Below are 11,276 nucleotides of genomic sequence, written 5' to 3' on the forward strand. Positions count from 1 at the left end.
TGACCACTTTCAGAAATCCTTGAAGAACAGCAGTTAAATGGGCACTAGTACCTCCGATAAACCAAAATAATTTATTCCTCCACCATTCTTCTAACTCAATCCATAAACCTAGAAATGATATGAAAATACACATGCGAAATCGATTTTTCAGAAATCAATTGTTCTTGAAAACCCATTACCCATAAGCTTTTTTAGATTAAAAAATTGATTTCAATTCTAGAAACAAACCCAGAAATTCGATTGTTCTTGAAGAGAAAATCCGGAGAATCGATTGTGCATCATATTAAGTAAAGAGATACGGGGGATTAGGGTGGAGAAGATGGAGGTGGTTGGCGATGGATGGTGGTTGCGCTGAATCATTTTTTCAAGCTGGAGATGTTCTTGAGATTGTGTTGTGTGTATGTGTTCTTGATCATGTTAAGTCTGTGTTTTGAAAGGAGTTAGAAAGAAGATGATCTGAGTGGAGAGAGAGAGAGAGAGAGAGAGAGAGAGAGAGAGAGAGAGAGAGAGAGAGAGAGATAACTTTTATATATTTAATTATGTTTAATTTTTTCTTTTTACAAAAAATACGAGAAAACATCATAAATGGTCCCTGAGGTGTTGAACTGACGAAAATACCCTTCAGTTAACGGACAAACTTAACGGAGTTAGTAAAAATGATCAAACATCAAAAGTTTTGAAAACACAGGGACCATCTATGAGGTTTTTAAACCACGGGGACTAAACTTCAGATTTTGGATAACCACAGGAACCATTTATGATGTTTTTTCTTTACAAAATAAAATTCAGATTTTTTTTTTTCAAAAGTTGTTGCATACGGATCATTTGATTCATTTCCCTTTTGAAAATGCTAGTTCAAAATCGAACTTAGACAAAAAAATAAAATAAATAAATAAATAAATAAAATCTAACTTCATTCTTGTTTTTTTGCCTATTTGATGATGTCGTCTCTATGATTTAAATTGCATAATCTGTTCCTACTTTCAAATTTCTCTGAATCTCGTGAAAAGAATATCTTGGTGTTGAATGCCATATAACAGTATTCCAAATTATGTATATAATATTGGTATAAAATGTGCAATATGTAAAATCAGATTTGTCCTAATTAAGTTGTTATTAAATGAAGAATGGTCATTATGTAAAAGAAGACAATCACAGGGGAGTTGCATGTCAATAACCTATAGCATGTGGTCTAGAATAATTGTCTCGCGAGCATGTAAAACTCAATCTTAACACCTAAGTAGTCCTACACAAAGCCTCATATGTACGTTTTTGCCTATAATTTGGCCAACAGTTGAAATATTGCACAAAAAGAAAAAAAAAAAAACCAGTATATTGCGATAAAAAGAATGAGATGTGGTCAAATGTGGTTTAAAACTTGAATATGGTAGAAGAAATAACAAGATCCTAAAAGGTCTATGAAAGAATATATATTTTATGGTTCGATGGCAACTCAAGTGAAAATATATCGTAAACTATCTTTCAAGCTAGTGGTTATTGTTTAAAAAGTAGATATTTAAAGAAATTATTGTTAAACAAACACATTCTCATAAAGAAACAAATGTAACATGTATAAATTCATTTAAATTTGTAACATATAAACATTTATTTTGAAAAATGTGATGTTTTTTAATAATTATTTATAGTAACATTACAGTTATTTCATATCAATTAAGGGTTTTTTTCTATGAATATGATGTCTATATCACATAGTTTATTAATAAATAACACACCCAATTACATATAACCAATAAATAATCGACTTGTAAATTTATATATTTGATGACAAACTTAAGTATCCTAAATTACTAATAAATGGTCATGCAAGTGATGAAAGATGGGTCCGAGCATTGCTGAGGCCCGCAGATAAATAATAAAACACCTCCAAAGTCCAAAGTCCAAATATGCCCGATTTACTTGACATAAGTCCTCTAAATTCGACTTATTTTATGATTAGGTCATAGGATGCTTTGTCCTGTGTAGCCCTATACAGTTGTCAAGCCCACACTCCCTCTAGGCTGGCCCGTATGACATACCTCTTAGTTTTTAACCAAACATTCATATTAAATTATTAACAAACAACTTACTATCAATATATTAGACATGAATCAAATTAGAATCTTTTTTTTTATAACAACGCTCTACAAAGAGTTTGTCTCGATAAGATGCAAATAATTCACAAGTTTTGCAATAAGTTTAATGTTAGTGAGTAGGGTTTAGGCCCAAACTCTTTAGGGTTTACCCACTAGGCTTTAGGTTAATCAATCATTTAGAAGAAAATCTTATATTTGGCCTAATATAATCTAGAGGGTTGGCTTTCATTATATATAACATAATTACAACTAAAGATCCTAATTATATGGATCTGATAATACAACAATGTTTATCTTGTATTTAGAACAACCTAATCAACACGTTTATTATCTTTACACATTTATCTTACATGGTATTAGAGTTCTAGGTTAAAACTCTGTTACTGACCACAACCTGCATCCACCACCTTCCACCTCCGACGACCTTCTCTAATAGTCGTCGAAGGTGCCTTCATTATGTTCCATATTTTCATTTCCTTCTATTTTCCGCCTAAATGATAAAACACCCACCAACACCAAACTAGAGCTCTTTCATCGGTTTCTTCCACTGCGTCGTATACTTCTACCTCCTCCTCATATGAGCCTTGCCTCTGAACATTCTGTCTCCTACTCGGCTGACCATTTCTTCAGATCTCTTTTCCGATTCAGCCCCTTTTGATGTCATTGTTGTCTTCCTTCGATGACACCTTCTCCATCGGGCAACCTCTAATCTGTAGTCATTTATTTCTCTATCAACACTGCAGTCGCCGATCTCATTGGAATCGGCTTCGTCCACCGCATCTCGAGCCCTCTTTTTTTTCTTTTTTTTTTCCGCTGCCTTTCTCCGGACTTCTCTGCCTCTAGTTGCATGATCATCGCTGCTGCCACCTATTTCTCCTTTTCTACAATAGAATCACCTATGGGCTATGGTTGTTGTTTTTTCTCTCTTCTTCTCCGACAAACAGTGGATGTTAGCAGCCATTGTTAGAGCTTTACCACCGTCGATGCCGCTATTTTCATCTACTTTTTATGTTTACTTCTTTTGTTTATATTTCTAGTTTAATCGTCTCCACCCGATCAAATTACGGAGGGATGTTAGTGATTAGGGTTTAGCCATTAGGCTTTAGGTATTCTTTATATATTCTTATGTAATTGTCTTTTAAGAATCAATCTATCGTTTATCTAACATTTAATATTTTAATTTATACACAAATTTATGAGATAATATAAAATGACCATTATATATATATATATATATATATATATATATATATATATATATATATATATATATATATATATATATATATATATATATATATTAAATCGAAAGGAGCTTTGGAACAATAATTCTTTTGCTCTTAGGTTTTTTCCATAAATATTTAGTGAATTTGACATTTTTCATCCTTAAAGTCAAAACTTTTATATTTTTACGTTTTGATTAAGGTTTTGTGTCTTTAGGTTTTTGTCACAAATCTTTAGTGACTTTGATACTTTTAGTCCTTCCGGTCAAAAGGTTTATATTTTGGTACTTTTAGTCATTGTAGCAAAAAATTTTACATTTTGACATAAAAACCACAACAGTCAAAAGTTTTATATGTTTGTGTTTTTGCCACAAATTTGTAATGAATTTGACACTTTTTGTCATTGTAGTCAAAACTTTTACATTTTGACATAAAAAACACAAAAAACCTTCTTTAGAATTTTGCCACCATATTTTTCTCACTTTGACAACTTTAATATTATTGCCACAACATTTTTTGATTTTCTCTACCAGTGTCCGTTTTTTTGATTGTACACTTTTGACATCTAATTTTAGGGGTTGTCGACTTTCTCCCTTATTTGTAGTGATTTACAATTTATGCACATATTTTTTAAAGTTTAACGATTTTTCCCATATTACCCCAAAAGCGGTGTAGCCGTGAGTTCTTTACTAGTTTAGATTAATATTTTTAACAAAAGAGAAATTTACAAAAATTGCCAAAAATTTTAATTACAAATAGTTAAAAATTAACATTTTTTCAAAAATAGTCAATCAAATCACAAGCCATTAGCCTCACCCGCGATGTGGTCTGGTCCATCTACGAATTCACCTTGTCGTCTACAAATTGGTCCATTTTCGACCCATAGTCATCCCAATAGTGTGTAAGTGTTAAAAGTCTGATTTTTCCATTCTTTTTAAACGCATGAGACTAAGAGCCACCAATGATGATTTCCTTTTGTTTGAACTATGACTTTATAGTATTTTTTTTATACACCCAATAAAAGTCTGTAAGTTTGATTACGGTTTTGTATATTTTAACTACGATTTCTAATATATTTGAATATGATTCCGTATATTTTTCACTAGTCTACATATAAAACGTAGATAAAAAATATTAGGATGTCAGTGTTATTTTTTATTTATTATTATTTTTTATGCATTATATTTTTCGCTCAAAATATTTATGCATTCTATTGAATATTTTGTTGTGGTTGTAATTGTAAGGAAGTTACTTATGGTATTCACGTTGCCCACAAAAGTATAATTATATGAAATCAAATCAACTCTGACATAAGTTTTGGGACATCTACACCCGATATAATTCACTTTAGGTTGTAGTAGCCACATAATTTTAACTCTAGTGTATGGATTCCCAAAGTCAACCTATATCATGAGATTATATTTGTCACTTAATAACTTAATTATGATCTTATGACCTCCAACACTTGGTAAACTTATTTTATAATCTGGATAAGCTAGATAAGTCATGTGAGAAGTTGTGGAAGTGGTTTGAGGTCAAATGGAGTCAACCAAGCAAAAGTTTCAATTTTTCTTCATCCTTTTCATGGATAGTATATTGGGCATATACTCTTATACATTAAAAACACTCGAGCGGTGTATAGCCTATACATGCCTATTTCGTGGGAGGTGGGCGGGGGTAGTGGTGATGGGTGGTGGAGGTGGGTGGCGGTGATGAGTGGTGGTGGATGGTATTGTTTCGGTGGTGGGTCGTATATTTATTTATTGGTTTATATTAATATTATCTGATGATATTAATTTAAAAAAAATTATATGATTAAAATTTGTTTTCGAATGTTCTTGCAATAAGAAATATTTTTGATTGAACACTTATATATATATATATATATATATATATATATATATGATGTGGTCCCGTGTATTTAGAAAGATCTAGATTTGTGTTAGAGATATAAAATCACGACTGATATTTGTTAACTAGTATATGAGTTAAATTGTTATAAAATACTATTATTTTAGAAATGAACTTTATTATTTTGATGTTATTTCGTCGTACAAATCGTTCACCAAAAAAATATGTAATCGAAAACCGATGATATGTTAATAACAAATTATGAAGCTTGGTTATATAAGGGGATCATTCGTTTTAACTAAATTTACAACAACAAATTAAATTTAAAGAAAGGAAAAAAAAAAAAAAAAAAGTTGGTCGCAGTTGATGTTGTAGACAAGTGAGACTCGGTCACTCAGGTGAAAAGGCTCTGCCACTCAAAGCTGTCATTTTATTTTTATGTCATCCCCATTGAACACAGAAAAAGAGACACAGGATTCACGTTCCAATCACGTGCCTCCTCACGCCACCGCTTTAAGAAACGAACTTCGTGCTGGATGCATGACACGTGTATACAGCCTCCCACGTGGCTCGGCTTTCATAAAATATCCTGACACCTGAAACTCATCTTGCGCAAACTGCGTGTTATTTTATTTTGTTTTAAAGTCACGCATCCCTTTTTAATTTATTCACGTGAAATTTCCACCCACCGTGACTTGCATGGTTTTCGTTTTCTTATAATTATTTATCACACACTCTTGTATCATATTAATTAAACAAGGACACTAGCACAGCATATACTGATATGCATATTCTAAGTTATATTTATTTTATTTACAAAATTTCCATACCAAAATTTTATCAATTATAATAAGAAATTGATATTAAGACCGTTTGACCGAAGACTTGATTAAAATACATATTTATTTTTAGTTTTTTTTTTCAGGAAAATAAATAAACTAACTTTTTATAAAAAGGTAATTTATTATTAAGTAGGTGTGAAATCTATATATTACATGACTTGATTTAAAAAAGATTAAATATTAAATTAAATTGTAAATAGAAAATAATTTTTAATGTACAACTTAAAAATAAGAAATGAAAAAGTGTATTTATTGTAATTTAATATCATATATATGATATTTAATATTTTACATATATAAGTATGACTTTAATTTTAAAAATTGAAACAATTCAAAAATTGATAAGTGGATGATATTTATTTTAAAAATATCACAAAATAACAAATGTCACAGAGTGATATATGTCAAATATATATATATATATATATATATATATATATATATATATATATATATATATATTAAGGAGGATAAACGATTTTATATATTTTAGAAAAATAACCACTTTCTTTGGAATATGTTGTTTTGGAGAAGCACTATTCATTCTGGAGTATTTGGTGGTAGGTGTTGTTTCGATTTCGGAATCTGACACCATAAATTCCGGACTAAAAAAGTCAATTCTAGAATACGGTAGTCAAAATCGTACATGTAGAATTGACATTCCAGACTCACGGACAAACATTTCAGACATAAAAACCAGGTATTTCTTCCATATATAACATATGGTATTCCATTTAGTTATTTAATTACATCGGGGCATATATAATTTCCTATTATAACTACTTGAAGACGAGTTTCTCAGACAACAACCACAAAAAAAGTTTTACCAACTTATATGCTTACATGCACAACCTTTAGGCAGATAAACTCGCATAGTTACAAGAATATCAAAAACATGTTATGGACAGAGGCAGATCTACTTGGTGTCATGGGATAACACGTGCAACCTTTCAAAATTTACCATCAAGTGTAAAATTTAATGTAAATTCGTTAAAATCTATCACAAATATGTCACACATCCAACAAAAATCCATCGAAAATCCATCAAGAACAAAGCCCTAATATGTGTAAATTTAATGTAAATATTTCAGTGTAACTATTCTAGTGACGGATTTTGTGACGGAAGCTGCCATTGAAAATTGAGTTTTTTTAGTAGTACACCCTTAAAAAAAATTGTGCAATCCCTAATACTTTTTTCTATGTCCGCCACTGGTTATGAATTGTTTTCAATTATGTTTTGTGTGTATTGGATGTGTGGTAAAAATAATTCTACTCCAAATTTTAATTGTTTAGTTATAATTTGTAATCTTTTTACTAACTTATTGTTTTGTTTTCCCAAGAATATATAATCTCATTCGTAGGTTGCTTGTTGTTTGTCATCTTTACACGTAGTGTCCCTTTAAGAATGGATTACCTACAGACAATGTTCATAGCGGTTACTATGAACGAAAACAATCAGACTCTACCTATAGTTGTTGGATTTTATTCTAAATCGTTTTCCCAAAAACGCTGAAACGAAAATGAAAGGTTTAAAATAGAATAAACTTAAAACTATTTTTAACCTACCAATAATCATTTTACAATAATAGAAAGATTAAATCAACCACATAAGAAAAGTATTACAACCTTTAAAGACTTTCATTCTCATGGGTGATTGAAAGTTGATGAGGATAACAAGAAACTCCAAAGTAGAAGCTCTTTAGAGATATCCACCAAGCAATGATCAACTACTAAAACATGTTATTTTTCACTTATATATAAGCTGTTCTCAAACCTTAAAAGTTAATACCAAATAAACCTTAAAAAGAGAAGCAACTTAATCACCCAAATCTACACTACACCATGTAAGATAGATGACAGAAAGAGAGCCAATGAGCACTTGGTTTTGGGAGGATAAAGGAAGAGAAGAAGTAGGAAAACTTGCTAGTTTTTTTTTTTTTTTTTTTTTTTTTTTTTACTTTCTCTTCTTTATATATGATATGTGCATAATTAGTCATATATTTTATGTTAAATCTTAATACTTTTTTGGTTATTTTATTGCAAATTATGAACAAAAGATACTTAATTATGTTTAAATTATATTTTCAACGATAAAGATATGCTCGGATGGAAAAAGAAGCGTATTTAGCAATTGGAAGCTTGAATCTTGGATTTTGAAGAAAGAAGGATGTTGCTGGACAGCTTGACCCCTCGGCAGTGTTTTCGCCATATCTCATGAACCATAACTCCGATTGACGAGATTCAAACTATTTTAAAAACAAGACACAATTTCGGATGACTTTCGTGTTTGGAGAAAATGTTGATTCCAAACGGACTCGACGAGTTGGGCATCAACTCAACGAGTTGCTCAGAAAGTTCGTGATTCTCGATGCTGACTTGCTGTACATGGGATTTTAAGTGATGGACTCGCCGAGTTGCCCCTGATTTCAGAATTTATGTATAGAAATACTTCTCATTTGAACTCTAATGAATGGGGGAAGTTTAGGAAGATTTTTGGAGGCCAGAAGGGTTCTTAGAAGCCGTGGTTTTCGACATTTCAACTTAGATATCAATTTGGAAGAAGATTAAAGGCAATAGCACATTACTTTTATCTTAATCTTTTGCATGAACCATGTTTCATTCATTATATTATATTTTTAGTTTGTTATTTTGTTGTATATATGAGCTAAAAGGATAGATGCTATTTTGAATATGGTTTGATTTTATGATTGGATTAATTTAATTTGATGATTTTGTTTTGTTAAGCTTTTTAAAGAACCTTATGTGTTAATTACAACTATTTTCTTTTAATTAACCAATAATTAAGTTGCATGGAAATCTCCTAGTTGCTAATCTCATATGATTTATGTGAAAACATTGTTATACGCCTAGGAATAGCGAATGTGAAACTAGGGTTAACTAGAAAATAAGTATGTTAATGTGCGAGCTTTTGTGACGAATTATCAACAAGGAGTTAATTGAATTAGCATATTTGATTAGCTCATTACAAGACTTACTTAACCCGAATCAATAAACTAGGAAATCTATTAGTTTGATCACTTGATCACAACTTGAATTAATTTTTTTTCCTAAGGATTAGTAAAAGCGAATGTGAACCTAATCACACTAATCAGTAGCCAAAGCCAATTAATCCATTGCACTTGCCATAAAATCAACCATAGGAATAAATGATTCAAACCTAAACAGAAGTCTCATCCATTATTGAATCTAGTTGTCTTTTGTTTCACCTTAGTTGTTAATTGTCCTTTGTTAAAGAGTTTAAGTAGTTGCTTAAGTTTCTAGTCTTGTAAAACTAGATAAAAACACTTCTTTTTACTTGTTTTATTTAGATGATATTAGTAATAATCTTAATTGTTTACCGTTCCCTGTGTTCGATACCCTACTTACATGAACTAAGCTGCTAATCGATAGGTACATTACCTTTCATGTGTTTGTTTCTGTGTGTAAGTTAGTAGGATTAAAACTAGTGCATTCCACAAACATCAAGTTTTTGGCTCCATTGTCAGGGAACAGTTCTAAATAGTTAATTTTATTTGCTAATTGTTATCATTTGTTATTCTATTTGTTGATTATTTTTTTATAGTTTAATTTTTATTTTTATTTATTATGTATTATTCCAAATCTCGATGCTTTTGATGCTTTTCTTGAGGAAGTAGTATAGGAAATGGAGCAAGAAGATGAGGAGTCTGACTCAGATGATGATTTGAAGAATTTGAAAGATGGTTAGATAACATCTTACCTAATAAACAAGAGCAATCTAAGTTACAAGTGCTAGAGTTAAAAGATGAAGAATTTAATCCAGAAAGAGACTTGGAGGAGCTAGAAAGATTGCTGGAAGAGGGTTCATATGAAGAACTAGAACAAGTTGAGTTACAGGAACTAAGTCATGGTTTGACCATTACCACGATGTGGCCCCCTATTTTTCCAGTTTGTGTTTTGAAGCATGGGATGACGATTCCAACTTTGGAGGTAGTTCTGAGGCACGACACAAGATTCTTAGGTATTATGAATTCAAGCGCGTTTGGCCAATTTTTGAAGCAAAGAGCCAAATTTTACAAATTGGTCCAAATAAAATATTTAATGCAATGGATGGATTGGCATTGATTTTATTGGAATTTTATTAAGTTGGGAGTCTAGCTCAAGACTCGCACAAAAATAAGCTCTTGCGGGAGGCAACCCGTCATTAGAGTTTGCTTTTTCTTTTTATTTTGTGTGTTTGGTTTTGTTTCTTTTTAAATTTCTAGTTTATTAAGGTGATGTAGGATTTTAATTTAATGATTTTTTTCCTTTTTATTATTTGGTTTTTTGTTTTTGATCTTTGCAGAAGTTAGGTTGAGGACGGAACGAGCAATTAAAGCGTGAGGAAAGAAAGTGAGGGGTCGAGTCGTTTACGAGAAGATTAGAAGACTTTGAGTGATATGTTGAGTCCGATGTTTATATATGTTAAAAGGAGTCTCGTCACTGAAGATTATAAGGAGGTGATTACAATAATACCCTCCTTGAACACCAAATTAGAACTAAAGCAGAAAGAAGAGTTTGCACGATCAGAGCCGAAAACTCGTCGAGTGCATACATACAACTCGTCGGGTTCTAGAGGAAAAACGTGATTTCTGCCCAAGTTACAATCCAACATGACGAGTTCTCCACTATTAACTCGGCGTGTTGCCCAGTCATTTAATTTTGTTAGTCTTCGATTTGATTCCATACGATGCGGGCATAGTTTATATTTTGAAGTCCAATTCTAAGCATTTCCAAGAGCTTTTTCCCTTATATTTGGAGCTTTTGTAAAGATTGTACACATGAGATTTGATACCCAAGGCATGGATGAGATGTTCCCATGCTAAGGTCAGCTGAAGATGGAGCTTAAAAAGAAGAAGATCAACGTCGCAACTACTATCACAGGGGAGTTTGTTCCAATTCCCTCTTTACTTTGTTATTTTCTTTATCATGCATACATGCAATGGGGACATTGCATAAACTAAGGTGCTGTTTGTTTTTTAGAAAAAACCTCTTCAAACCTCTTACTGCTGCGCGGCGCATCACACGCACAACACTTTTCATCTCGCAGTTGTTTGTTTTTTAGAAGTCTTCTGAGTCAAAAACCTCTGCGCGTGCTCTGTTTGGCGCAACACCTGTACTGCCTCTTCCAACCTCTTCCAACCTCTTCTTCTTCTTTTTTTATTGCTGAAATTTTGATTATATGTTATTAAAATTTTATTTCACATTTGTTTTCCTTTTTTTTTTTTTCGTTTATTTTTATTGAATTT

This window comes from Lactuca saligna, chromosome 3 (assembly GCF_052625555.1).
Source record: "Lactuca saligna cultivar CGN05327 chromosome 3, ASM5262555v1, whole genome shotgun sequence".
Lineage (NCBI taxonomy): Eukaryota > Viridiplantae > Streptophyta > Magnoliopsida > Asterales > Asteraceae > Lactuca > Lactuca saligna.